Source organism: Thalassophryne amazonica, chromosome 19 (genome assembly GCF_902500255.1).
Source record: "Thalassophryne amazonica chromosome 19, fThaAma1.1, whole genome shotgun sequence".
NCBI lineage: Eukaryota > Metazoa > Chordata > Actinopteri > Batrachoidiformes > Batrachoididae > Thalassophryne > Thalassophryne amazonica.
In genome coordinates this window covers 25,309,819-25,334,007 of record NC_047121.1, presented here as the reverse complement: position 1 = coordinate 25,334,007, position 24,189 = coordinate 25,309,819, and the positions used below count along the sequence as shown (strand labels likewise).

General features: G+C 40.8%; 1 long non-coding RNA gene across 1 annotated transcript; it reads left to right on the top strand.

The window, feature by feature from the left end:
- The first annotated feature begins 321 nt into the window (after positions 1 to 321).
- On the top strand, positions 322 to 24,189 carry LOC117501214. The gene is made up of 4 exons (XR_004557966.1): positions 322 to 398; positions 1,990 to 1,995; positions 6,669 to 6,677; positions 24,179 to 24,189. It is a non-coding gene; the product is annotated as an uncharacterized LOC117501214 (long non-coding RNA).

The window sequence follows — 24,189 nt, the reverse complement described above, 5'->3', positions numbered from 1 at the left end:
GGCGAGGCTGTGCTCACTGAGTCGATACATGGTCATGGATTTCTTGAGCTTTGGGTTGGTCACAGTGTCACAGTGTTCAGGTTTTCTGCCACAAAGTGCTCTCTGTTTAGGGCCAAGTAGTATTCCAATTTACTCTGTTTTTGGTTCATTTTTCCAGTGTGTCAAATCAATTTCTATCTGATTGCTTATAATTTGGTTTAGTCTAATATAGTTTGTATTTGGTGGCTCTGTTTGTGTTGGTGTAGAGAATCCCAGAACCAGCTGGCTGAGGAGGGCATTTTTCTACAGTCTATCTGTGGATCAGGGCTTTGTTATGGAGAGTATTGGGGTCCCTATTTTTTTAAGGTGGTCATAAAATTTAATTGCTCTCTTTTGAACTTTAATAATTAGTGGGTATTGTGCATTTTATTTGGATTTCCCATTGGACACATAGGATGGATTTTCAGAATTCTGCATGCAGAGTCTCAATTTGGTGTTTGTCCTATTTTGCAAAATCTTGGTTGGCAAGCTGGTCCCATACCTCACAACCATGAAAAGAAATGAGTTCTGTAATGGAGTTCAATATTTTGAGCCAGATTTGAATTGGGATGTCTACTCTGATGTTACTATTACTCTGAAACTGTAAAAATTAAGGTAAAAAAGTTACTTAGTTCCCCTTTAACTTATTAGTTGCTGTGTATAACTTGTAAATCATCAAGAAGCCATAATAGCTGCTACTTAAGTATTTGTTATCATGTCAGGTTAAATTGAATAAGCTACTGAGTCTGCATTCAGACCATGTTCCCATTATTCATATTGCTGTTTCATTGACAGAAATGTTGCATTTTTTGTATTTTTAACGCTCTGGGGCCGACGCCGTCATATATGACGGCTAAGACCAAGCTTTACTAAATTATAAATAACTTTTTAATGATATGAGGTAGAAACATACTTTTTTGTTGAAAAGTTAACTCCGCAGACTTTCGAGACAGACATCGGCCATCTTTGTACTCCTCATAGAAGCTGTGTGATGACGTGCGCAATGTGAGTGTCCAATCACAATCGGTTCACCGTCACATGGTTTTCCAAAATCCAATCGTTGGGCAGATTTACCTCACATGAAAAGCCAAAGATCATTTTTATGAGTGATATGTTACTAGTTGGCCCATTTGAATAGCCCCCTGGGTGCTCCAATGAATACATACTATTCCAATACACCCTGCGCCATTACGCACAGTGAAAGTGAAAGCAGACAGAGCAGAATGAGAACATCTGATGACAATCTCACATGCTCAAACAAAGAGTGTGTAACTATCAGGATTGCTCCACTAGTTTGCATGTGAATGTTACTGGATAACTCTGTTGTTTTCTCGGCATAAAGCTCTGTTTACTATATCAAAATAACAAAATGCATAGACCATTTTGTATATATTGTTCAAAATGTGCATTTATGTTTATTGTTTGAACCTTTTTGTTGTACAGTCTTTCACACAAGACCTCAAATTACCATTATAAAGTGTCAAAACAGTTGTTTATTATACTTTGCTGTGTGTTTTGAATAAATGTGTGGAAAATTATTTTTCGCTTTATTTTTTCCTTTCTTAATTCTGATTGTAAACCTTTATTGCACTTATAAAACACAACAAAAACATATATATTCTGAAAGCACAGTTTTTCCTGAAAAAAAGAGACATACAACTTGATTGTGGGATGCAGGGAGAGCTGTTAACAGCAATAATAAAACATTTATTCCAGGCGAGTGAACTGTCCAAAAAATGCCCTCGGACTCCAGAGGGTGTTGAAATGTGTCACAGGCAGCACAGTGGCTTAGGGGTTAGTACCGTTGACTGACAGCAACAAGGTCCTGGATTAATTTCTGACCTGGTCCTTTCTGTGTGGAGTTTGTGTGTTCTACTCATGTTCCAGTGGGTTCACTTTGGGAGCTCTGGCTTCTTCTCACTTCCAAAGACATGCATCTTAGGCTCTCTGGTGACTCTAAATCAACCTTAGGTGTGAGTGAGAGTACAAATATGTGTTTGTCTGGCCTGCAATAGACTGGGGTCCTGTCCAGGGTGTACCACGACCTGTCACCCAGTGACGGCTGGGATAGGCTGCAGCCCACCATGACCCTTAACTGGAATACTAAGCAGGTTTAGAAAAAGGATGGATGGAACTGTGTCACAGTTGGTAGGAAAATGTACTGCCACTGGAAGGGAAGGACTGAGAGGCAGAAGAGAAAAAGCTTCAGGGATCTGAAATACAGATGGCAGCAACTTGGCCTGGAAGAAGTAATTTTTTTCTTCTGGGAAATCAGATATCCCGCCAATATTTTCATCCACAAACCTTCATCAGAGAGACAGCCAGACATCTAAGCAGTTTGCACTGAGGAATAATGATTGAAAAACAGAACCATCACACTTCCTCTTTTTAAAAAATGCCAAAGAATAAAGTGCATTTATCAACTTTATCAAATAGTCAAAATTACAACCCCTGGCAAAAATTATGGAATCACCGGCCTCGGAGGATGTTCATTCAGTTGTTTAATTTTGTAGAAAAAAAGCAGATCACAGACATGACACAAAACTAAAGTCATTTCAAATGGCAACTTTCTGGCTTTAAGAAACACTATAAGAAATCAAGAAAAAAAGATTGTGGCAGTCAGTAATGGTTACTTTTTTAGACCAAGCAGAGGAAAAAAATATGGAATCACTCAATTCTGAGGAAAAAATTATGGAATCACCCTGTAAATTTTCATCCCCAAAACTAACACCTGCATCATATCAGATCTGCTCGTTAGTCTGCATCTAAAAAGGAGTGATCACACCTTGGAGAGCTGTTGCACCAAGTGGACTGACATGAATCATGGCTCCAACACGAGAGATGTCAATTGAAACAAAGGAGAGGATTATCAAACTCTTAAAAGAGAGTAAATCATCACGCAATGTTGCAAAAGATGTTGGTTGTTCACAGTCAGCTGTGTCTAAACTCTGGACCAAATACAAACAACATGGGAAGGCTGTTAAAGGCAAACATACTGGTAGACCAAGGAAGACATCAAAGCGTCAAGACAGAAAACTTAAAGCAATATGTCTCAAAAATTGAAAAATGTACAACAAAACAAATGAGGAACGAATGGGAGGAAACTGGAGTCAACGTCTGTGACCGAACTGTAAGAAACCGCCTAAAGGAAATGGGATTTACATACAGAAAAGCTAAACGAAAGGCATCATTAACACCTAAACAGAAAAAAACAAGGTTACAATGGGCTAAGGAAAAGCAATTGTGGACTGTGGATGACTGGATGAAAGTCATATTCAGTGATGAATCTCGAATCTGCATTGGGCAAGGTGATGATGCTGGAACTTTTGTTTGGTGCCTTTCCAATGAGATTTATAAAGATGACTGCCTGAAGAGAACATGTAAATTCCCACAGTCATTGATGATATGGGGCTGCATGTCAGGTAAAGGCACTGGGGAGATGGCTGTCATTACATCATCAATAAATGCACAAGTTTATGTTGATATTTTGGACAATTGAAAGGATGTTTGGGGATGATGAAATCATTTTTCAAGATGATAATGCATCTTGCCATAGAGCAAAAACTGCAAAAACATTCCTTGCAAAAAGACACATAGGGTCAATGTCAATGAGCAGATCTGATTTGATGCAGGTGTTAATTTGGAGGATGAAAATTTACAGGGTGATTCCATAATTTTTTCCTCAGAATTGAGTGATTCCATATTTTTTTCCTCTGCTTGGTCTAAAAAAGTAACCGTTACTGACTGCCACAATCTTTTTTTCTTGATTTTTTATAGTGTTTCTTAAAGCCAGAAAGTTGCCATTTGAAATGACTTTAGTTTTGTGTCATGTCTGTGATCTGCTTTTTTTCTACAAAATTAAACAACTGAATGAACATCCTCTGAGGCCGGTGATTCCATAATTTTTGCCAGGGGTTGTAGTAGAAGGTCTGGTGTTTGATTTGACCAAGGCAGCATCTCTACATCTGAGGTGGGGTGCTGGACTGTGGCTGCCCAATGCTCCTCGTGGTTGGAGTATGTCTAACTGTAATTAGGATGGGTTAAATGCAGAGCACACACTTTGTATTATGTATACAGTGACAGTAATGGTGCTTCTTCTTTTTCAGATCACCCACTCATTCCATGCATTCTTAAAAGGCCTATTTTGTTTTCCAAAGGTGAAAAAAGAAGTCAACAGGTTACAGGACATTTTTCCTGTCATGTTCCTTTTATCTGAAATAGCTTGCACCATCACATTTTCCATCTTTTGGTCCTTCTGATATCTTGTTGGGGTTTTTGACTCTGGTCCTTAGCTTTTGTAGTCAGTTTTGTTTGTCCTCTAATCATGTCAGAAGCTAGTCTTAGAGCTTTTCCAGAGGTGTGATGGTCTAGTGGTTAAGTGCTGAGCTTCAGACCAGGAAATCACTGAAGGCCCTTGGGCAAGGTTGTGTAGTGAGCGTCTTGCATGGCAGCACCCTGACATCAGCGTGACTGGGTGAATGTGAGGCATCATTGTAAAGCACTTTGAGCTTCTGCTGCAGATGGAAAAGCCCTATATAAATCCAGTTTATTTACCATTTCATGTTTATTTGGATCTTCAGCATGGCTTGTTTGCTCATAGCATTCTCTTCATCCTGTGAAGAATTCCAGACACAGAGTGTGCTATACGTCATGGACATTCTGTGATTTGGGTTATATTAAGTCAGCGGCAACATGCATGGAAAGAGGCACACTTTGAATCAAAACAACAGAATATAAGCTCAACTAGCACCTTCCCGTGTGAAGGAGCAGTGGTTCCACCCTGAATCCAGTAGGAAACCAGTAGAGTTATTTCTGACACTTGCCTCTAATCTCATTGGTCACGCCCCAAAGTCCATGACCAAAGGTGTGAAGGTTGGAATATATACCAGTTGAGAGTTCTGCCTGATGTTTGAGATCCTTCTTCACCTTGACAGGCAGAACTACCTTTTGCATTACTGTTGATACTGCTCCAATGGAGCAGTCAATGTCTTTTTGTATAACAATCGTTTCCACATAAATTCAACATTATATCATAATAAAAGACTGGAGAGCAATCAGAGTGCGACACCAGTGCATCTGAGACTGACTCTCTGAGTCTGAGTCTCTACACCCAAAACAATCAATGGGAATAATGTGATTATTAACACCAGATGACAAAGTAAAACTTCAGTTTTAAGCAGAAATCAGGCAGTAATCTATGAATCGCTGCTGATGCTCCGAAATGACACATGCATAGTGAAGGCAGGGAGGCTGATGTTGTAGAGGGAGCATTCAGTCTGCGACACTGGATGCTACAAAGGCATGGCACTGTGTCTGACCACTCATTTAAACCAACACACTCATGGCTACAAAAACAAACAAAAATACAGCTTGATGTTGGCGGGACATGGACATGAACTCCAGCACTGTGCTCAGTAGAACCTGTGCACTGTGTGTGTTGCCTTGGTAGAAGACTCGTCTGTATTAACAAATTAACAAGAGACCACAATGAAAAAAAAAAATACAGGTGCCAATGGGAGTGGCCATTTATGCAGGTATTCTACTAAGAATCTGCCAATTTATGAAGACAGACATTGGTCACTCCTCAAAGTCCATGACCAAAGGTGTGAAAGTTGGAACATAAACCAGTGGGGAGTTTAGCTTCTTCACCTTGGCAGGCAGAACTGCCTTTTGCATTACTGTTGATACTGCTCCAATGGAGCAGTTAGTGTCTTGCTCACTTTTGTATTCACCTGTGAGCAAGACCCCAAGATAGTGTACTTCAACTCTGCCACCTGTCTCTTAATCCAGAGGTGGCTCTCTACTGGGTATCACGACCTTAAAGTTGGAAGTGCTGGTTTTAGTCTCAGCCACTTCATAGTTGACTGCAGACCATGACATTACTGAATGCCATCTCCTGAAGAAGTCATCCTGTGCACATCCCTTGCAAAAGACAGAAACGCAGTCTGAACATGACCATAATGTCCCTCAATGCAAACAGAGACCGTGACAAAGTACAACCCTGACAAAGCACAACAACAACAAACACACATACAGTATATTGGCTGTAGACAAAATACCTCTTGAAATAAAGGATGAAGTTTTAGAATATCTTGTAAAAGAGACTGTCCAGCTGTCAGGGAAAAAAAAAAAAAAACTGTTTCCAAAATCCTAATTTCACAATGATATACAGAGACAGTTGCAGATGAGAAAGCCTCAGACTTGGCCCTCATGATCAAATATAAACCATTCTTGAATTTAATTTAATGTCGTGGAAACATCATATACAGTAGTGTTCAGAATAATAGTAGTGCTATGTGACTAAAAAGATTAATCCAGGTTTTGAGTATATTTCTTATTGTTACATGGGAACCAAGGTACCAGTAGATTCAATAGATTCTCACAAATCCAACAAGACCAAGCATTCATGATATGCACACTCTTAAGGCTATGAAATTGGGCTATTAGTAAAAAAAAAAAAAAGTAGAAAATGGGGTGTTCACAATAATAGTAGCATCTGCTGTTGATGCTACAAACTCAAAACTATTATGTTCAAACTGCTTTTTTAGCAATCCTGTGAATCACTAAACTAGTATTTAGTTGTATAACCACAGTTTTTTCATGATTTCTTCACATCTGCGAGGCATTAATTTTGCTGGTTTGGAACCAAGATTTTGCTCGTTTACTAGTGTGCTTGGGGTCATTGTCTTGTTGAAACACCCATTTCAAGGGCATGTCCTATTCAGCATAAGGCAACATGACCTCTTCAAGTATTTTGACATATCCAAACTGATCCATGATACCTGGTATGCGATATATAGGCCCAACACCATAGTTGGAGAAACATGCCCATATCATGATGCTTGCACCACCATGCTTCACTGTCTTCACTGTGAACTCTGGCTTGAATTCAGAGTTTGGGGGTCATCTCACAAACTGTCTGCAGCCCTTGGACCCAAAAAGAACAATTTTACTCTCATCAGTCCACAAAATATTCCTCCATTTCTCTTTAGGCCAGTTGATGTATTCTTTGGCAAATTGTAACCTCTTCTGCACGTCTTTTATTTAACAGAGGGACTTTGCGGGAGATTCTTGCAAATAAATTAGCTTCACACAGGCGTCTTCTAACTGTCACAGCACTTACAGGTAACTCCAGACTGTCTTTGATCATCCTGGAGCTGATCAATGGGTGAGCCTTTGCCATTCTGGTTATTCTTCTATCCATTTTGATGGTTGTTTTCCGTTTTCTTCCACACGTCTCTGATTTTTATGTCCATTTTAAAGCACTGGAGATCATTGCATATGAACAGCCTATAATTTTTTGCACCTGCGTATACGTTTTCCCCTCTCCAATCAACTTTTTTAATCAAACTACGCTGTTCTTCTGAACAATGTCTTGAACGTCCCATTTTCCTCAGGCTTTCAAAGAGAAAAGCATGTTCAACAGGTGCTGGCTTCATCCTTAAATAGGGGACACCTGATTCACACCTGTTTGTTCCACAAAACTGACAAACTCACCGACTGAATGCCACACTACTATTATTGTGAACACCCCCTTCTACTTTTTTTTACTAATAGCCCAATTTCATAGCCTTAAGAGTGTGCATATCATGAATGCTTGGTCTTGTTGGATTTGTGAGAATCTACTGAATCTACTGGTACCTTGTTTCCCATGTAACAGTAAGAAATATACTCAAAACTTGAATTAATCTTTTTAGTCACATAGCACTACTATTATTCTGAACACTACTGTAGGAAGTGGAGGTGTGCCTAAAACTTATAAAAAACAAGAGCAATCCGAGACTTCTCATGTCCGCCGAGCCAGATCTGGATCACCTCCAAAACTCATTTGAGTCTTCCATGCCCTAATATCTAGCTGTGGTGCAAATTTGGTGAGAATCCGTGAAGTAGTTTTGATGTAATCCTTCAAAGTCTATATAAAGTGAAATCTTAATCCTGTATCTGGATCCGGATCACTTCCAAAATTTAATGGCGTCTTCCATGGCTGAACATCTACGTGTGGTGAAAGTTTTGTCAAAATCCATACAGTAGTTTTGATGTAATTGTGTCTAACAGATGGACAAATAAAATAAAATAAACGCTTGGCTGATGTAATAATGAAAACCTGCAGCATATATAACATTTCAAATATATGTAATATGCGATAGAGGTGGGCGATACTGGGAATTTTGGTAGTGATCCGATACCAAGTAAATACAAGCCCAGTATCGCCGATATCAATACCGATACTGATACTTTTTCATATTTAAGCTTCATAGATTCAAAGGATCAAAAGACCTAGGATAGAAATTCCCCAAACATTGTACGTGACAACAAAAATACCTTATTATCACAATCAACATTTTTCTTTAAAAAAATCACTCAACACAACTTAAAACAAAATCTCCTGAGGTAGAGGGCTGACAAACCACAATACAAGGGTGCACTGCTCCATGTTGTGTGAAACAGCGCAGCGCTGCTCTTACAGAGAGTAGACTTTGATGAATCTGCGTGCGCATCAGTCAGTGCGTGTGGGAGAGAAAAAAAGCTTGAGCATCGATCTTTTTACACGAAGATCGTTCAGTATCAATACCAGCGTTGGTATCGATATTAGAATCGATCCGCCCACCTCTAATATGTGAGCACTTTTAACTTTTAATTGATAAAACAACAGTTCATCATCTGTCATCTGCAAGTCTTCTGTAACTTATAAGAAAATCTCTTTGTAATTAATTAAGCTTTTACAATTGTCATTTTATTTCTTCAGTGATCATCAGCACCTGTTTTTGTGTGGATATGAAAATGAGGTTTGCAACTTGACAATAACAAATTAGTTAATGAAATGAACAACAAATAAACCGTATATGTTTAAGTTGTAATTTGAATGTTTGTATATTTCAAATCTGTCTGTTGATTCACTTTGTGTTGAAAATAATCAACATCCACTGTTAAAATAATTCAAATCTCACCAGTTTTTTAATAGTTGATTGTTAAGTAGCAATGTGGGTTTTCTTGTATGTAACTGTAATACCTTTCAGATATTACAGGAATTTTATTAGATTACTATAATCCTCTCCACCTGGTGGAGAACTGACGTGTCTGAAGAACACCAGCAGGGAAGAGATGGCCGTGCCGGTGCATGGTGGGAGCATGCCGAGCAAATATATTCCACACAAATATGTGTTGAAGAAAATCAGAAAAGAGGCTGATGGCAGTGCTGGCTGAAAACACAGAGAGAGAGAGAGAGAGAGAGAGAGAGAATGCAATATATTAAATTGGTCTCAACATGAAATATTGACAAGATGCAGTGCATCAGCTCCAGTCGTACAGCTCCTAACACTATAAACGAGTTAAATATTGCAGGCCATGCTGTGGTGTGATGTAATAAATGTCTGCTTTACTTGCTGTGTGACGTGCGGACACATCGGGGTTTACATAGATCATATTGCACCAGAGTCAACAGCTCATAATGCCCTGTTTTTATTTGAGCTCTCCAACTCTTGTAAAATCAATTTCAGGGTCAGGGTTTGAAAAACACTTTGGTCACAAGGAACCGCTTCTTTGTTTCTTAAGAAAACCAGAGGCTAACATTTGGAAAGTCCTTCACAAATAAAGATACGTACATGCAGAAAAATGAAAAGTTTTAGTTTTATTTAGTCAATGTAGAAACTTTATTAGAATTCAACCATGGGGAAGGTGTGGAGAATGTCAATTAACAGGGCATGTTGGGTAAAGTTCCTACAGGACTGACATGTTTGTTGTGGGTAAAAGACTTTGGTGGCCTCTATTTTGGCATTCTGTGGGGCATGATTTATGGCGGACATTGTGAGTTTATTTTGGGCATGTCCACTGACATTTTAAGGAATGCGCATTGAGATATACAGGCTGAAAGGGTGACCAGCTGCTTCGTATTAGAGATTATGGTTGTTACTGATTAGTTGATTCTAAGAGAATACTTTAGGAAATCTGGCAGAACTTAACATTACACTGTATTTTCTGAATGAATGAAAGTACTGAGCTCGTCGCCTCCAGCACTTTTAAAGTATGTTAAAAACTGTTCATTCTGATTCTGGAAATGCACTGCGGCTTGCATTGTCTTACACAATGTCAGATACTGTGGCGTGCTTTGTTTTGCACTGTGAAAAACTATGTGTATATATATAGAGAGAGAGAGAGAGAGAGAGAGAGAGAGCGCGAGAGAGAGAGAGCTACAAACCAGTTAATAAAGTTTTTCGTTACTTTTTGTTATTTTTGTATGAGTGTTTTATTTCATTTAATGATTGCTTTAATTTAGTTTTGTTGTGGAAGCAGGGTACACATGTAGGAAATCTGCTTATGTAAGGCGAGCCTATTAAATTACACAAATTAGGGTGAGTTTGACCGTGGTGAAAATGGTTTTTGTTGCCAGTGTTGCACCATGAACTGTCCCCCATAAAAATTCTAAAAAGAAGACATGGAATGTCAGCAGAATGTGAATTGGAGAAATAAAATGTGACTGTGAACACTACATTCTAAAGTGAAAATAAATGCAGACAGTTTCATCTTCGTTTTTCTGCACTTACGTCATAGACATATTTAAGCAGGTCTGCAGACTTTGGGGCCTGTGGACCATATTTGGCTGCAAGTCCTTTTATTTTGGCTTGCCACAGTTATGAGTCATTAACTCATAAACAAAAGGAAACATGCACTTTATTTTAAAAAGTGTCAGTTTTAACTTGCCACTTTGCTGTTTGCAGTCGCTGACCTAGATGGTGCCTCCTCCATCCCACCACCACCACCAGTTGGTCCCTGTCTGAGGCCTGAAGGTAGATTCCACCCCTGCCTTCTTCCAACAGCAGGATTTGAGGTCTGTGTACCCCTACACTATTGTGACTGATTTTTTTTTTGTCTCCTGAGTCTTTATGGTAGAACCACTTGAAGTCCTGGATGGCAAGCACCCAGACAGACAAAAGGCTTGCCTGGGTGGTTCCTTCAAGGTGCCTTTATTTTTACTATGCAAGTCCATCCATCCATCCATTCATCTTCTACCGCTTAGTCCAATTAAGGGTCGCGGGGGGCTGGAGCCTATCCCAGCAGTCATAGAGCGCGAGGCGGGGTAGACCCAGGACAGGACACCAGTCTGTCACAGGGCCACAAATAGACAAACAAACACAGACACACCCACACACACACCTATGGACAATTTTAAAGATTCCAATCCACCTAACCCGTATGTCTTTGGATGTGGGAGGAACCTAGAGCACCTGGAGGAAACCCACGCAAACACAGGGAGAACATGCAAACTCCACACAGAAAGGCCACGGGAATTGAACCCATGACCTTCTCACTGTGAGGCAACAGCGCTAACCACTAAGCCACCGTGCTGCCCACTATGCAAGTCTGTTTCAGCAACACTGTAATACAGGGGTGGGCAACGAGGGCCGGGACACTGCAGGTTTTCCTTGCAACCAATCACCTCACCAGGTGGGTTGCTGATGAGCTTCTCCCCTGCACATAAACACCTGGTCATCAATGAAATCACCTGCTGAGACACCTGAACATTAATGAAATCACCTGTGAAGGTGACTGATAGCAAGGAAAACCTGCAATGTCTTGGCCCTTTATGGCACATGATTGCCCACCCCTGCTGTAATAGAAGAGCAGCAATTTATTTTGTAATTTTGTATTTTAATTGTTGCTTTTTGCATGTTGATTGGGAAAAAGTTTGTAGTATTTTTTTTTTTAAGTTTTGAACAATAAATGCATTATGTTTGTGGAGTCTGACAATATCAGAGTTATTTTTGTTAATATGAAAACTTTCATTTTACATAATGAACCAACCCCTTCCTTGTTGGAAAATGTGTCATTACATATAATTTGTCCAGCAGAGAGCATTCCAATGTGTTTAAACTGCAAAACTGTAAAATTTAATTTTGCTGTAATGAGAATTTGGTGACAGAATGTTAAGAATCATTATGCATGTATCAGCAGATATGTGGGTATCGTAAAATTTTACTCTGTAATATCATTAAAGCATCGGCCCCCAAAAACTCTACACTGGCCAGACTCTAAAAATATGTCCTACATAATAGCTGCCATGCAGCTGTCGTAGCAGTGCTTTAAAGGCACCTTGACACTTGCATGCATTTAAGCCCCGCACTGACATGCAATTGGTCGTTCCATTGCGACCTACTGTGTTCCGCTGGGTGCCACGCTTTGTGCCACTGGATGCTGCAGCGTTACATTAAATAATAATTTCATAGTGAATTAACCATTTGGTCTCAGAGTTTGACTGATGAAAACACTTCTAATTGCTTCCGGAAACACAGAAGAATTTTTCCCAATTGCAGATTTCTCTCTCTCTCTCTCTCTCTCTCTCTCTCTCTCTCTCTCATGTGCTTCATGATGTGGAGAACATATTTGGAATTGTCTAAAAGGTAATTATTTGTAATATTTATTTATATTGTAATAGCTTGGTAAAACAGTTGCATTTTTCATTTCTTCTTATGTGTATCTGTAAAATTTTGTTCTTGATAGATTTAAGATCTCATCATAATCGTTTAGATGAGCTGCGCTGTGATGCGCTGCGCTCACTCAATGACACTCAGTGTTTCTTAATTGTTTGAGCAATGTTCACATGACATTCACATAAATAATGTATGCCACAGATTTTGAACATTTCAAAAGTTCTTTGCATACTTGCATGAAGCCGCACACAATTTAGGGTCCCTTCACACATAACATGATTTAAGTCAACTAATACACCAAGGAGGAACTGCATGCCAGTCGTGAAAAATCGGAGCTACATCCAAGGCCTTGTAGACATGTTGCTACTGCCTCCAATGCCTCCTACACCTGTTGCTACAACTATTTGTGCACACCAGCGGGTCAAAGACAGAGTGTGTTCTGTGAGAGTCAATTTGGTCCCTGTCACGGCAGGTGTCAGCCACATTTCAGGTGACACACACGGAGATCTAACACCACTTGCTTGGCACTTCGAAAATGTGTGGGCATTCGTGCTGTTAGCATGAAAACAGTCAGCAGACAGAGCAGATGGATGTGAAATTTGTGTAAGTGCCCCCATGAGTGTGGCTTTAGAAAAAGCCACATACATGTGGCCTTTTTATAAATACATCTATCACCTAGTTGATTTCAGGCATTTTTACGCACCTTTTACAGGACAGTGATGGTAGTGCAGTGGTAAAGTTTCTGGCTGGCAATCAGAGATTTTTTATCTTGTCAGTGCTTCAAAATTAGATCGTGGTATGAACTGTTGGCCTTCCCGTCCATCTCTGAATGAAACCCTCGGCCTCTTTCATCAGTTAGTTATTGCAATAAATGATTTGTGCAATGTGACCCCTGCAGTCTGAAAAGCTGAAGTGACTAAAGGACTGTCAGAGAGAACAGTGAAAACCACGGAATGCACCGTTGGAGTGACAGATATCACAGTGTTTGTTTCCACGCCCAGGGCCTGTTCCATAGTTTTTCTGAAGTGCTGTGGGGTCAAGTACAACATGTTGCTATCTCTGTTCAGCATTTGGATGGCAAGGACAGGAAGAAGAGGAAGTCTGACAACCTTCATATTAAAACGTGATGAGACTGACATTCACTGATGAGTGATGATAACTTTTTTTAGGTCAGCTCCCCTCCACACACATACACACAATCATTAATTAGACAGCACCCTGCCATTGGCTCAAGACGTGCGTTTGAAAAACAAAGGATGGAAGAAAGGAGAGAAGACTTTGTGTCTGGTGATGAGGCCTGTACCTATGATCTGACAGGCCCGCTTTGATACCACCATCACTCTGTCGCACGCTCATTCTACTTCTGCTGATATGTCTGGAGAGAGAGAGAGAGAGAGAGAAGCCTTTGTCAACATGAAATGGAGGCGTTAAGTGCGCAGAGTCACACCAAATATTGTGAGTGAAGCTATCACAAGGAAAGACACCCCTCCCTCCTCCAGGAAGCATCGCTTCATTTTTTTTTTCTTTTATGAGGGAATAAAGAGACGAGCTGCCTTAGAAAACTGAGTGTGAGATTGTCTACAGTTGTGTAGATGTTCGGATGTATTTGCTAAATCTTCTTATGTAGAATGGCCCCAAACATGAGTGACACCTCAGTGGCTGCTCCTGCTGCTAATGTGAATCCTTCAAATTCAGGTTGGACTGATGTCATGTTTTTTTTTATACTGTTGCCTTGAACTACCAATACGAGTATTTGGCCATCATCAAGTATGAATGTTGTGTGCAGCACGCAAATGTGAAATATTCTGCAATTGGAGCTGGACCATTTAAAATTCTGCTGCAAGACATCCAAGAGTATCAAAGCCGTGGTACAGACAAGGAAATTTTGTTCAAATTTCCAAACCTTTTCTGCATTTTAGAGAAAGTAAACCCTTATCGTTTCCCTAAACTTAAATCATTGAAGAAAAACTCATTTGCAAGGTTGCTCAGTCACTGAGACATCAGGTTGAGAGCATCATTCCACCAAAAAGTACTTGAAAAAATAGAAAGAAAAAAGCATAGATTGTGGATGTCAAAGTCCAAATTGTGGAGAAAACCATTTCATCACAACCTATGAATTGTTTTGTGATTATCTTCATTTATATTTTATGATAAAGCTCAAATGCTGTGTTGATTCACTGCCTGTCCTAACCCTTGTTTATCTGTTGTTTAACTTTAGTCAATGGTTTTATTTTCTGTTTCTCACATGTTTGCCATGTGTTGAGTTCCGTTCTAGTTATTGTTTCAGCCTTTACTGTCTTGATGTTTGCTTTTCAATTTTTTCCTTTGTTCTTTTTGTATAGATGTTTTATTTGACATTTGGTATGTTCTATTTATTGTTGGTTTCGGTAATATCACCATCACAACCCGTTGGGTCACTGTACGCTCTTGTCCCTCACCAGTCTTTCCTCGTCTTTGTTTCATCAGACCACACCCCTTTCCTGAAGGTTCTCCACAAACTTGTCTCATTTTCCTTAATCACTGCCTGTGTTATTTAAGTCTTGTGTGTTTTGTCACTCACTGCCAGTTCATTGATGTTCTAGTCCTCATTCCAGCCTTTCGTCTTTGCCCTGTTTTGCCTTGCCATGTTTTAACCCTGTTCTGTTTTTTTTTTTTAACTTGCTCTTACCTCAGCCCATGAAATTAGTCTCTGTTCATTGAACTGTGCTTGTTTTTGACCACACCTCTGCCTGACACTTGCCTGTACCTCCGCCTCGCCAACTATCAAACTGTGTACCAAATCCCAGCCTGATTCCCGGATAAAGCCTTTTATATCTCCTAAGCCATTGTCTGTGAGTTTTGCATTTGTGTCCATCTACCTTGAATTGTGACAGGCTATATATATATATATATATATATATATATATATATATATATATATATATATTGCGTCATCACAGCTAAGTGAATGCAGGTTGAGGCCAGAACCAGACCACATTTTCCTGGAAGATTCCATCAGAGGAGCCATGTAGAACTTCAAGATTTTCATGTTGTGAACAATAAATTTAAAATCTGACTGATCTCTTAGCAGATGTTCTGACAAACACATTTATTTGAGATAACGATGCATGTAGGAAATTGCGGACATGGTCGTAAAACGTCTCTTAAAAATATTTTGGCCATTATTTGTTGATGTTGATAATCATGAAACTAGCCCTACCATTGATGTGTACATTGTGTACATGCACCAAATGGATGCAGAAGGGTTCAGGCAGCCATCATGGACTCATGAATACATAGTTAAAAGCAAGAATTTTTTCACCTAATATTTTCACCCTAAAGGAGTGCATCTCTACATACATATGCACTGACTTTGAACACTTTATTTTGTCCATACACACTCTGGACATCAAGTTTATTTTTCTCCTTCCTCTGTCACATGCAAACACATACCAAATGTACATTACCTCAGATTGAATTGAGTTGCGATGCAGTAGCATCTTCACAGCTGTAGCGAAGGTTTGCGTCATTGTACTGATGCTGTGGCTGTCAGCCGTTATTGTGGCCACAACCACATAAACACCGCTCAGACATGACAGCTAAAACTGACAGAGTCACACTGATACATCACCACAAAGATTTCCAGCTACATTAGAACATACAAATTTCTTGGTGCTCAACAAGCAACAAAGGCATGCACCACACCATCATGAGGTTGAGTGGAACTCACTGAACACATTTGCATTTTGAGAGTTCAGGCTGTCAGGCAAAGCTCTCGATCTATTGGTCAATCTTTGTTCCTACTCTAACCTATGGTCATGAAGGTTGGGTCATGACTGAAAGAATTAGATTGGTACAAGTGGCCGAAATGGGCTTCCTTAAGAAGTTGGCTGGTATCTCCCTTAGAGACAAGGTGAGAAGCTCGGTCATCTGTGGGGATCTCGGAGTAGAGCCGCTGCTCCTTTGCCTTGAAAGGAGCCAGCTGAGGTGGTTTGCACATTTGGTAAGAATGCTTCCTTGGTGCCTCCCTAGGGAGGTGCTCTAGACACGTTCATCTGGGAGGAGACCCCTGGGAAGGACTAGATGGAGAGATTATATCTCTAGACTGGCCTGGGAACGTCCCAGTCAGAGGTGGTCAATATAGCCTGGGAAAGGAAAAGTCTGGGGTCCCCTGCTGGAGCTGTTGCCCCTGCAACCCGATCCCAGATAAGAGGCTGAAGATGAATTAGAGTTCAGGCTCTATCTTGACTATTTATGGCACATGGTCTATTGCACATAGTGCAAGCATATTTTTTTTCTTCAATATTTATTTCATTCATTTAAAAGAAAAACAGAAAGCAGAAAAGAATATATTACAAGACATTGAATGAAAAGGAGCAGAGGGAAGAACAAGTCTTATATTTTCTGCCCCTTTTTACAATACAATCTTTCAATTTTAAGCATCATTATTCAACATTATTTAACAGATTACATTTTTTGACTTTGTCACATACCACTGACTTATTTCATAATTTTAGCCATTATTTAAAAGATTACATTTTTAACAGGTTACATTTTAGACTTAAAACATGTTAGACATTATTAACAGATTACATTTTAGACTTTGTCACAACCCACTGACTTATTTCATAGTTTCATACTTACTTAATACATCTAGTTTAATATGTTTTTTAAATAATTTAAGCGACCTTGATTCTTTGATTTCTTTGTTAAGGTTGTTCCATAATTTTACACAATTCACTGCAATACTCCGTTCCTTTACTTTGGTTCTGAATCTTGGTTTTTTAAAGACTTCTATTCCTTTCAAATTATAACTACTTACTCTTTTTTCAAACATGTTTCGAATGTTTATTAGTAAGGTATTTTTATTAGCTTGGTGCATTGTTTGTAATATTTTCAAATCAACTAAGTCATGAAATTTAAGTACCCTATACTTAATGAATAATGGATTAGATGGATCTCTAAAACGACTATTGCTAATCATTTTTAAAGCTCTTTTCTGCAGAATAAATAATGGTTGTGTATAAGTTTTACATGTTGATCCCCAGATTTCTACACAATAAATTAAATATGGGACAATCAATTAATTGTACAATGTTAATGTCTTTCGCTATTTTTCCTTTTGTGTAATTTATGTGTGACTTCCATGTAAGATCTTCATCAATCCTGACTCCTAGAAATTTAGTTTCTTTTACCCTTTGTATGTCCATTCCATCTATTTTTAATGACACATCTTTTTTTTTCCACTCTGTCATTAAACAATATGAACTTTGTCTTATTAAGATTTAGTGACAATCTGTTTATATCAAACCAATGTTTAACTTTTTCCAACTCTGTAATTATCACTTGTACTACTTCCTGTATATCTGATCCAGAGTAAAATAATGTTGTATCATCAGCAAATAATATGCTGCCAAGTACTTTAGATACATTCACAAAGTCATTGATATACAAAATAAACAGTTTGGGTCCAAGTACCGACCCTTGTGGTACTCCATAAATAATGTTACACAATTCTGATTTAGTATTATTTATCTGAACAAACTGTTTTCTATTTTCTAAGTAGCTTTTTACCCACTGATGTGCAATACCTCTAATTCCATATTGTTGTAACTTATGAAGCAATCTTGAGTGGTCGATAACATCAAAAGTTTTTTTCAGGTCAATAAAGATACTTACAAAATAATCCTTATTATCTATTGTTGTTGATATTTTCTCTGTTAATTCCATAACTGCCATAGCTGTTGAATGTTTTGTTCTGAATCCATACTGAGCATTATTTAAAATATGATGTTTCTCAAGGAATTTGTCCAACCTTGTCACAAAAACTTTTTCCATAATTTTAGAAAACTGTGGAAGCAATGACACTGGCCTGTAATTTGAAAAATTATGTTTGTCTCCATTTTTATATAATGGGACTACCTTGGCAATTTTCCTTTCGTCTGGGAAAATTCCTGTTGACAGAGACAGATTACAAATGTAAGTGAATGGTTCAATAACAGTTTATATTATACTTTTTACAGTCATCATGTCTAAATCTTCATAGTCAGTTTATCTTTTGCTTACAGTTTTTTACAATATTTCTTATTTCATCTTTTTCCACATTGTCAAGGAAAATACTGTTGACCGTATTTACAAGTGTATTTAATTTATCTTCTACTATTAGTTTATTTCCCACCAGACTTGATCCCACATTTGAAAAATAATCATTAAACTCATTTGCAACTTCTTTTATGTCATATATCTCTTTATTTTCCTTGACAAAGTAATTTGGAAAAGTTGTTTTCACTCCATCACTTTCAATCACACTATTTATAATTCCCCATGTTGCCTTTATATTATCTTTACTCTTATTTAATTGTTCACTATAATAATCTGTTTTTGTTTCCTAATTACTGTCAATAGTTTATTTTTTATATTTTTTGTATCTGTGTTCTGTTTCCTTTGTTTGCATTTTTAGCCATATTTGAGCCAGGTCCAATGTTCCAGGGCTGTTCATATGGTGCAAAATCTGAGCATAACATAGAGTACAGTGTGCAAAGGGTTTGTGCTTAGACACCTAACTAATTGTGGCTGTGTTTTGGGCATAACATTAATTAAATCACCTAGAATATAATCTGTAATCCCCTTTAAACCACAGACTGCCAGAAGATGATGTACATCTATTTAAAAAGTGGACAAACTGAGAGGTTATCTGGCATTAATAAAATTTTAGCATGTTTTTGTTTTTAGTTATTTTGTTAACAGACTGGAAGGGATGAGCTCATTTACTTACTGCATTTTCCAGTCATCCCAGCTCCCTGGCGGCCACAGTTAGAAATGAAACATACCTTGGCCTAAGGACTTAGTCAGTTGACCTTGTTTACCAAGTTACCAAGTTTAACTTTGTTATACAAAGTTGTCGTGAAACTATGACATAAACTACATCTATGCCTTGGTGAATCTGGTGAAGTATAAGATGATATAATTAATTATATCATGTTCACAAAGTACAGGGGATTAAATCATTCATTCATTAATTTGTTCATTCATTGCATCTTACAGGGCATATGTTGAAGATTTTCTTGGAATATTGGTGCAAATAGGTGCAGTATCTAGGACTGCTGCCAAGCATATGCCAAGAAGTTTGTAGGTGAAACTGCAGTGTTTCTGTGCGACCCAACTCTTGTATGTTGCTTTATGTTTACTCGAGAGCTCTACAAGTCCTCTAACTTCCTACTAATGTCACATGCACTCCAAAAACTCCAACGACTTTTTCAATTTAAAGTAATTTGTGAGAGCAAATGAGAGAGTCAGTGAGGGTCTTTCTGTAGTATTAACCCTGTGATCGACTGATGACTAGTTGAGGATGTACTTCACCCCTGCTTCAGTGTATACAAGGATATAAGCAGAAGACAAGCAGAAGAAAATACAAGGATGAACATTTCTACCAATTTTTCTATTATACAGTCAGGCTTATAAATATTTGGACATCTGCACTTTTTTTAAATTTTGCCTCTGTACCCTGGTATAGAGTCATTCACTGCGACACGCAGCCAGAGCGGCTGGGTTTTTATTTCTATCTCTGTTGTGATGGTGTGGGAATGCCACTGACTGATGATTCCATCTCCAGTGGGACATGTTGGATATGCCATGATGGGTGTTCCACAGCTGTCGGATGTTCCATTACGGACATGACAGCCGTCTAGATGTGTGCTGACAGCAATCACACTGCACTGTGGCTACCGTTCGAGCCTTCACCACCTCAGCCGCACCTCGACAATGTTGGCTCGTGGTGTGTGGGGGGAGACCACACACTCACACGTCATTTACGTTGCTGGGGATGGGGACACCACACACTTGCATGCCATTTGTGTTGCTAAGGGGGAAACAGCACACTCACATGTCATTTGTGATTCTGGGGATGGGGACTCCACACAATTGCACACCATTTGTGTTACTTGGGGGAGGGAGAGCGGAACTGCACACTCACACGCCCTTTGTGTTGCTCTGCAGGGAATGGCACACTTGTTGGTCACTTAGAAAATGTGGGACAATTCGCTCAGCCAGTTCGAAAGTAGTTGCCTCCGCTTTACTTTCATGCTGGCTGCGTGATTGGCCTGTCTTTTTTTAAGTGCCCCATGAGTAGTGTTGGATGTTTGTGGCCGGCACCTGGGCTCCGGTCGATTCCAATGAGAGAGGGTTGAATGGGCACTCCCCCGCCATTCGCTGTCATTCAGCCGATGGTGTGAAGGCTGGCTCGATTGCACCATTCGGCCAGGGTTCAACGTGGATGATGATTTCGTGCAGCCCCTCAGCTACAGCACGATATGTCCAACCTGCATTCAACATGCCATGTGAATGGGGCAAGCACATCAACGGCAGTGTGACCTAATCTTGCCCGCCATTTGAATTGGGTTTGGGCGTGAGCAACACGTGAATATAGAGTGCTGTGCCCAAATGGATGTGGCGACTGCTGTCTGAGGTGTTCAGTGCAGCTCCAGTTTTTCACGAGTGCCACTCGAATCCTCCTTCATGCACCATTCAGCCTCATCCGTGTTATATGTAAAGGGGCCATAAACATCCCTCTCAAACTGGGACTTTGGAGGGCTGCTTGACATCACTGAGAAACTTGATGTCCTGGAACTTCTTAATTCCAAGAAGACAGAATTGATGGTGATTGGTCCTGTGAAGCACACAGTAGGATCCAGTTTGAGAAGTTAATGTTAATATTGGATGCATCTGTCATTCAACAGAGTAAAGAACAGAGGCAAAAACTTGGGTTTCAACTTCAATCAACTTTTTTCTTGTATAGCGCCAAATCACAACAAACAGTTGCCCCAAGGCGCTCTTTGCTTTGCTTTGGTTTGGGAGGAGTTCGGGGAGGCCATGGAGGAGGACTATCGGTTGGCCTCGAAGAGATTCTGGCAAACCGTCCGATGCCTCAGGAGGGGGAAGCAGCTCTCTGCCAGCACTGTTTACGGTGCGGGTGGGAAGCTGTTGACCCTGACTGGGGATGTTGTCGGGCGGTGGAAGGAGTACTTCGAGGATCTCCTCAATCCCATCGTCACGTCTTCCGAAGAGGAAGCTGAGACTGGGGACTCAGAGGCGGACTCATCCATTACCCAGGCCGAAGTCACAGAGGTGGTTAGAAAGCTCCTCGGTGGCAAGGCTCCTGGGGTGGATGAAATCCATCCTGAGTACCTTAACTATCTGGATGTTGTGGGACTGTATTGGCTGACATGCCTCTGCAACACCGTGTGGCGATCGGGGACAGTGCCTCTGGATTGGCAGACCGGGGTGGTCGTCCCTCTGTTTAAGAAGAGGGACCGGAGGGTGTGTTCCAACTATAGGGGGATCACACTCCTTAGCCTCCCCGGTAAGGTCTATTCCAGAGTCCTGGAGAGGAGAATTCGACTGATGGTCAAACCTCGGATTCAGGAGGAGCAGTGTGGTTTTCGTCCTGGTCGCGGCACACTGGACCAGCTCTACACGCTCCATCGGGTGCTCGAGGGTTCATGGGAGTTCGCCCAACCAGTCCACATGTGTTTTGTGGAAATGGAGAAGGCGTTCGACCGTGTCCCTCTGGGCACCCTGTGGGGAGTGCTCCGGGAGTACGGGGTCCGGGGTCCTTTGCTAAGGGCTATCTGGTCCCTGTACGACCGCAGCAGGAGCTTCGTTCGCATTGCCGGTAGTAAGTCAAACCTGTTTCCAGTGCACGTTGGCCTCCACCAGGGCTGCCCTTTGTCACCGGTTCTGTTCATTATTTTTATGGACAGAATTCCTAGGCGCAGCTAGGGTGTAGAGGGGGTCTGGTTTGGGAACCACAGAATCTCATCTCTGCTGTTTGTGGACGATGTGGTTCTGTTGGCTTCGTCAAATCAGGACCTTCAGCATGCACTGGGGTGGTTTGCAGCCGAGTGTGAAGCATCCAGGATGAAAATCAGCACCTCCAAATCCGAGGCCATGATTCTCGACCGGAAAAAGGTGCTTTGCCCTCTTCAGGTCAGTGGAGTGTCCTTGCCTCAAGTGGAGGAGTTTAAGTATCTCGGGGTCTTGTTCATGACTGAGGGACGGATGGAGCGTGAGATCGATAGATGGATCGGTGCGGCATCTGCAGTGATACGGTCGCTGTATTGGACCGTCATGGTGAAGAGAGAGCTGAGTAGGGGGGCAAAGCTCTCAATTTACCGATCAATCTGCATTCCGATCCTCACGTATGGTCATGAGATTTGGCTCATGACCGAAAGAACGAGATTGCGAGTACAAGCGGCCGAGATGAGTTTCCTCCGAAGGGTGGCTGGGCGCTCCCTTAGAGATAGGGTGAGGAGCTCGGTCACTCGGGAGGAGCACGGAGTTGAGCCGCTGCTCCTCCATGTCGAAAGGAGTCAGTTGAGGTGGCTCGGGCATCTTTTCCGGATGCCCCCTGGACGCCTCGCTGGAGAGGTGTTCCGGGCACGTCCCATTGGGAGGAGGCCCTGGGGAAGACCCAGGACACGCTGGAGGGACTACATCTCTCGGCTGGCTTGGGAACGCCTTGGGGTTCCCCCAGAGGAGCTGGGGGAGGTGTGTGTGGATCGGGAGGTCTGGGCCCCTTTGCTTGAGCTGCTGCTCCCGCGACCCGACTCCGGATAAAGCGGAAGAAAATGGATGGATGGATGGATGGATGGATATGCTGGCATATAGAATTCTTCATGGACTAGCACCTTCAAATTTGGCTGAATTACAGTTGCATTTGATGTTTACCTCCACTCATGCACATGACTGTCATGGTAAATTTTGGCTTTTGTTTATTTCTTTGAACTGTTCTTTTCTCAGGGTGGAGTGATTGCACAGCATACATCATTAATGACTATAGAAATAAGGATTAAGTGAATGTTCTCTAATCCACACAGGGTCAAAATTATGCATATACACTCAAATATATTGACACATTTACTTTTAATAAGTGGTGCTGAAGGTTCTACAATGTCTGAGGGCACTTGCACACACAGTATGAATGTGGTTGAATTATGCATGAATTGCGCATGAAGCAGGAATCGTATGCAATACTTGTGAATTCGTACCTGCCTCCAATGCCTCGTACACCTGTTGCTACAACTATTTGCACACACCAGTGGTTGAAAGACAGCATGTGCCCTGTGAGAGCCCATTCAATCCCTCTCACCGAAGGTGTCGGCCAAATTCCAGGTGACACACATGCACATCTAACACTGTGTGTTTGGCACCTAGCAAATGTGTGACCATTCACACTATGAGCACGAAAACAGTCAGCAGACAATCACTGTCGAGCTAGATGTGAAATTTGTCTAAGTACCCCCACGAGTGTGGTGTGAAAGCAACATACATGTGGTGCATGTGTCTCGCATGTGTGCATCTGTGTTGCACCCCGGCATGCCACATGTGTCAGGGGGAGCGGGGAGCACACTTGCATAAAATATATGCTGCACAGACATGATCAAATAGGGGCCGAAAAGGCAAGTCAGAGCACACACAGCACAGCAAGGTGCCTGTCAGCTTCTGACCACAAACTCATTGACAGCTCACATCACACAGACACAGAGTAACACGTTGGTATGGGTGCTGGTTGGACAGGGCGTGTGTCCACCGACAGGAGCGGCTGCAGAGGTCTGTGGTTCTGGACATCCCAGCTGGGAAACATGTACCATGTTTGGATGGACATTAACAACTGTCCACTGTGACGCACATGTGTCTGCTTGCTGTCCTCACGTAAAAATACATAAAAACATATATCGCTTTTGCGAAGGGATGGAGAGTGCACACATTG